The sequence below is a fragment of the Eptatretus burgeri genome, chromosome 6, assembly GCF_056783735.1.
Source record: "Eptatretus burgeri isolate ZD-2024b chromosome 6, Ebu_testis_v1, whole genome shotgun sequence".
Lineage (NCBI taxonomy): Eukaryota > Metazoa > Chordata > Myxini > Myxiniformes > Myxinidae > Eptatretus > Eptatretus burgeri.
Window position 1 is genome coordinate 46704442 of NC_140966.1, and position 6025 is coordinate 46710466.

Here is a 6025-nt window from a genome sequence, read left to right on the forward strand (position 1 = left end):
TTTGCATGTCCTTTTCAGCGAGGTGATGCAGTATTTCAAACCGTTGTTGGACTTTTACGCTTGTTTACAAACAATAGCATTTCGGTGATTTTTTTTCCAAGGGGTGGAAAACCTGTCCTTTGCCTAAAGTGACCACGCAATATGAAAAGTTGTAATATATATTCATGAAATGAGCATTACAGCTGACCTGATATAGGTGGCCATTGCATGTCTGACACAGTGATGTTTTGATTAAAATGTCTGCTCGCTTATGGCACATTTTGGTGTATTCCGTTATCATTTTACGCGAATGTAGTTTCTCCTGCACAAAAGCTTCAAATCAATTGAAAATGTTTCACTTGCTATCTTTAATTTAGCATCGCATTACTTTTCCTGCCCTTATTATCCAGCAAGGGCCAATCATTCAAGCGGTAATTCAACCAATATTTCATTGCTGGTTCATCCTGGCAAAGAGGAGGAACAGAGTTGAAGTTTGATCAAAAAGTTTTTTTGATCCGTTCTGTGCCACAAATATTTTTTTCATCGAGGTTGAATCATCACAAGTTTCATTTGGGATTTGAATTGTCATGAACCAATCAGCCCAATTTGAAACTCTGCCCCATTAGCTCGAGTTGTTGCAAAAGCATCACCTTAAAAGCAAACACCTCTTATCTTAGTCCTGGGACTCTCCACAAAACATTAAAAGAATCACTGGTCTTCAGGAGTGCGAGGAGAATAGCCTGGAAGGATGTGCACTCACCTTTGGCTTTTTAGCCTGGGTTCGATTCCGAACCAAGCTATAACTGTCCTCCTGGTGTTTGACATGCCGGGCGAGGTGTCAATGTGTGCACAGTCCATTGGAAGGACGTTAAATTGGAGGACCTGCCGGTCAACACTGGAGGGCGGGGGGATGAGGGAGGGAATGGATGCCGGGAGAGAAGGCGAGTTATCGCTGGTACCCTGAACAAAGTCCTCCCATGATTTCTGGGAAGGCAATGACAAATCATCCAGCACAACATCTGCCAATGCCAAGGGACTGCTTCAGCATTAGAACCAATGCTCTGTAAAGAGTGCAGTACATTGATGATGATCATGATGATGATGGTTGATTATGATCTTGAGGAAATATCAATTCAAGTTTTTTTTCTTAATCTCCCTAAAATTTCCTTGTACATTTTCAGATAACTCTGACATATTTACGATCAAAATTGACTTTCACAGCTTTTACTTAATATTTGTCCTGTTACTTCACAAATTGCTCAAATACTTAATGTGTGGTGTATTTATTGTAAATATATTGTTTTCCAATTGTTTATTAAAAGTTAAAATTTATACCACTTTGGTTGTTTTCCATGATAAAGTGCTTGTTTTCATTACAATACTGCAACTCGTCACGGATAATTTTGACTCACATGTGCACCTCATATGCCTGGTGTTGGCTTCATGGTTTTGGTGGTAGGTTTGGGATCCTAGGATTTTGAGTTCAAATCCCACTCGGCTGTTGAATTAATACCAGGTGGGGTTGACTCTGCCTGTCATCCTTCCGAGGTAGGCAAAATGAGTGCCAGCTTGCTGGTGTCCTGTGTCGGAGTGGCGACCCGTCCAGTGTTGTGTCCAATAGCCAAGGAGACTGATTAGACAGCACCAACACTCTGCACAGAGTATGGTCCCAATGGATGGATGAATGGATGTGCACCTCTGATTACATGAGAGTTGGTGAAAATTTTGAGACTTGTGACTTGACTCGGACTTGGTGTCTGGGGACTTGGGACTCACAGCACTCACAGTTCTCCAGCACTCACAGCCCGCCAGATCGCACAGCGTTCGCCACGAAGGTGAAAGGGAGTGTCCACTCTTCAGACAGCACACCACATCCAAGCAGCAAGGATCACTCTTACCAACGTGGAAAACAACTTTATTGAAAACATGAACATTCGGGGAAACTTGGCCCCTGATCGGTAACCCCATGCATGTCTCGACCCAATCAAAAATATTTTGTGATATTTGAAATATGTCATTTGTTTTTGGATTATTTCAAAGTCGTCAAACATAACTGTAAATTACATCATGACTTCTTTTGAAAAGGAAAACATAAAAAAGTACGGTATCTTAAAAGACAACAATTAAAGTTCATAAATCATACGTTTCATTTCAACGTACGTAATAAATACATAAGTAAGTTATTAAAATCTCACTGACATGTGCTGATGCACTGACTACCTGGCTGGCTTATATGCTGCACTAATGTGTTTTTAATTTAATAATGATGGCGAACAACGTTTCCAAAGTGGTCTCATTCGGATATAAACTAGTCTAATGATATTTTTTTATAAAGCATTGCAGTGAAGTCTGATCCAAATAATTTAAAAGCAATATATGTATTTGTATATTGTAATCAGTAAAAAATAGTGTGGTAGATAAAAAACATGAGAAAGGAAATAACTTGCACCAAAAACTTTAACATTTTGACGCTCACGCTCACGCCAGGGGTATCGCTATAGCTCTCTGTTCTTCGAACAGGCGAGCTAAAAATTCGAGAATATGGCCATAAAAAGGTTTGGTTTGGTGACATAAAAATTCGAGATGACTGACTACTCTCATGTACATACAGTGGCCTGAAAATATATTCACCCCCCTCCAAAGTTTTCACATTTTGATGCCACCTGAGTTTATTTCAAATAAAACCATACTTCAAGTCTTCACAAGATACTCCAAAGTGAAAAAAGCTTTAAAACGCAGATAAGATGCGAATAAGTTAGATTAACAGAGAAAAATCAGATGATTCTCAGTTGTATAATTATTCAAACCCTTTCCCTAATTAACCAGAAATCACTTCAGGAGCAAATTATTTGTTTCAAAGGTTACAAAACAGGTGTAATATGTTCCACCTGTACGTAATCAGTGGTTTAAATTTTTTTTAAAAATTTAAGCTTCCCCACTTATCTAAGGAGTTTTAAGGTGCAACTCACTTTGTCTACCAACAAGACAAACATGAAGACCAAGGAGCTTTCCAAAGAAGTCAGACATAAAGTGGTGGAGAAGTAGTGTTCAGGAGAGGGTTATAAGAATATTTCAAAGTCACTCATTAGCCCTTTGAGTACGGTGAAATCCATCATTAAGTGGAAGACGTATCATACCACGTAGACTCTATCCAGATGAGGATGCCTATCCAAACTCAAGAAGCCGGGTAAGTAAGAAACTGGTTCAGGATGTCACTGTGACTCCATCAATGACTTTGAAAGATCTGCAAGGCTCTATGTCTGAAATGGGGGGTCAGTGTTCATCAATCAACAATATCCTATTACCTTCACAAGGATTCACATTTCAGCAGGACAATGATCCGAAGCACAAAGATAAAGCCACACTGGAGTGGCTGAGTAAGAAAAAAATTAATGTTCTTGAGTGGCCCAGTCAAAGTCCTGACTTGAACCCAATTGAACATTAATGGCAAGACTTGAAGATTGCAGTCCTTCGACGATCCCCATCAAACTTGGAAGAACTAAAAAAAAGTTTCACGTGAAGAATGGGCAAAGATGTCACCATCTCACTGTGCAAAGCTGGTAGAGACCCACCAAGAATGACTCATAGCAGTCATTGCTGTAAAAGGTGTTTCCACCAAGTACTGATACAAGGGGTGAATACTTTTGGAACCAGTGAATTTTGAGTTGTACATGTTTTTTGCAGGTATTCCTGACATGTATCCTTCTTCAGCTATAACAGTATTTCGTTTTACTTCTTCAGTTATTAATAAAATTATTTTTACATAATTCGTAATCCACCTAAACGTGGCATTATTGGTAGGGGGGTGAATATCTTTGCAGACCACTGTATGTCCAAGTACGTACACTAGGTATGAGAAGTAAATGTAACATAAATTAATTTTTGCTAGGAACAAAGCCAAAAATGTCCACTATATGAAGTTGACAAATACAAATTTGAGTCAAACAACTTTTCAGAACATACATTGCAATAAATGAAGCCCCGTCTCTTAATTCCTTGATGGCTTGTACTCAAAGATTTCTGATTAAATGTGACTTTACACAAGTTGAAGTAATAACACGGTGACTTGAGACTTGAGTTTAGATTCGCCATCAAAGACTTGAGACTTGATTTGCAACTTGTTCCTAGGGAATTGAGACTTACTTGAAACTTTTCTCGAGTTACTTATTGACATCTCTGGTCTACATACCATAGGAAAGATGTACAAGGGGTTATTTAAGCAAGTCTGCGGCCTAACCTAAATTTTGGGAAACAAAAGTTTCACTTAAAAAGGTCAATATTGTGATGGAAATTATCCACATGGAAGAATGGCTAAACATTTTGTCGGACAACATACGAGAGAAAGCTTTGTCAATGTCAATTACTTTTTTTCACATTAGGCCACAGACGTACTGATCAGTGGAGTAATTTAACCATCTCATGTTTCCTTGCATTTAAATGTTCACTGGATATATTCGGCTTGTAATTATTTTTGACATAGACTTCTCATTGTTAAAAGCAGGTTGTAAGGGTTGAATTTGATGTAAGTAGTGAATGAGTATATTTGGAATTTATGAGTTAAAAGGAATACATTTCTTATGAATGATCCCTCAACAGCAAATGAAAAGGAAATATGAAACCAAAGGTAAATGGAGCGTGAATTTCACGATTCAATGTTGAGATGACAACCTTTTGAAAATAAAATGGAGGAAATGTTCACGACGGGCATGATTACGTGTGATTGTATTACGTGCTTACACGTAATATTGTATTACAGATCAATCTGCCAAACAATTCCAAATCAGATCCCATAAGATCTCAGCAAAATATCAAATCAGCAACAACAGAGTAATAAGACGTTTGTTACTCGAGACGCTGAGGAGGCAATGTATGCAATTTATAGACAGGTTAGAGATTAATTATATAGATGCAAAACCTCTTGTTTGTGGGCAGGACCAGGTGCAGACTTCCCATAACAGAGGCACAGGTGTCACATATGTGAAAGGCTGGTTACTATCTCTCTGACCAGTATGTGCCAACCATGGTGGCGCAGTGGGCTGTGGAGCCTGGCGGAAAATATTACGTTTATTGTTATCGGGGCCGCCTTGTGGGTGGCACCGAAGAGGGAGACTCCACCCAGGAGGAAGAAGAGAACTCAGTCCACGAGAAGAGGAACAGGAGATGCTCGTTTAAGACAGAACTCTGTGCATGAGAGTCCATCAGGACATCATCAGGAGAGGCTTGTGTGGAAAGGAGGATGGGGACCTCGCTTGGAGGAGAAGCCTCGTGTGGAATCGACCCAAACTGGGATCACCCGGTGTTTTAGAGGGTTGGAAGGCCTCTGTCTAAAAAAAAAGAACAAAGGGGACCACATGGACAAGTTGAAGGCAGACTCATCGCTGGCCCAGCTTGTGGCCATTTTACTTTGGCTGGGCACTCATTTCTGGCTCTCATTGTGTACCTGCTCTTCAAAACTGGCTGCGTTGCATTGAACTGTATCCACCTTGTGCATTGTTGAGAAAAGGGAAGTCCCACCTGCATTATTGTCGTGTTGTAAAAATGAGATCTGTAGCACCTCATGGGTAAGGATTTGCGTTTTTATTTCTCATTAATTGTATATAAGTTTGCATATCCCATTCTGCATTTTGTGTCTTTTGACTCGCTTGGTTTGTTCCGTTTATCATAGCGTCTTGTTGACCCTTTTCCCTGTGTTTTTTCAATATTAAAAATTAATCCTTTTAAAGGTAGGAAAGCGTATTTCAGCCATCTGCTTTCCGTGTGTATTTGCCATTGTTTCGGCTCATTTGGGCGACCTTGGGGAACGGTAAAGAAGAGTACTACTGAATGTAGTGCATTTAAAAAGACCGCTTTGACCATCCTTCTGGACAAAAGGTCCTTCTGGACAAAAGGCTCTGAGGAATTCCATATTAATGGCTACTCGGACATGACAATATTAAAGGACTTATAGACAAGCTAAAGTTGGTGATACAGAAAAGCTCATGATTAACTTGGTTGGTACACTGGTCATCAATGTTACTCAGTGTTGCGACGATCGTTGCCAAGAACC

At 39.7% G+C, this 6025-nt stretch overlaps 1 protein-coding gene across 3 annotated transcripts in view; it reads left to right on the forward strand.

Annotated features, from left to right (window-relative positions):
- LOC147024693 (rho GTPase-activating protein 6-like) overlaps positions 1–1314 on the forward strand; it is a 95488-nt gene extending 94174 nt beyond the window's left edge. For all 3 annotated transcript variants that reach the window (XM_085884845.1, XM_085884846.1, XM_085884847.1), the window contains one exon: positions 1–1314. This exon is cut by the window's left edge and continues 629 nt beyond it. The gene's annotated coding sequence lies outside the window, so the exon portion shown is untranslated.
- The last annotated feature ends 4711 nt before the right edge of the window (positions 1315–6025 follow it).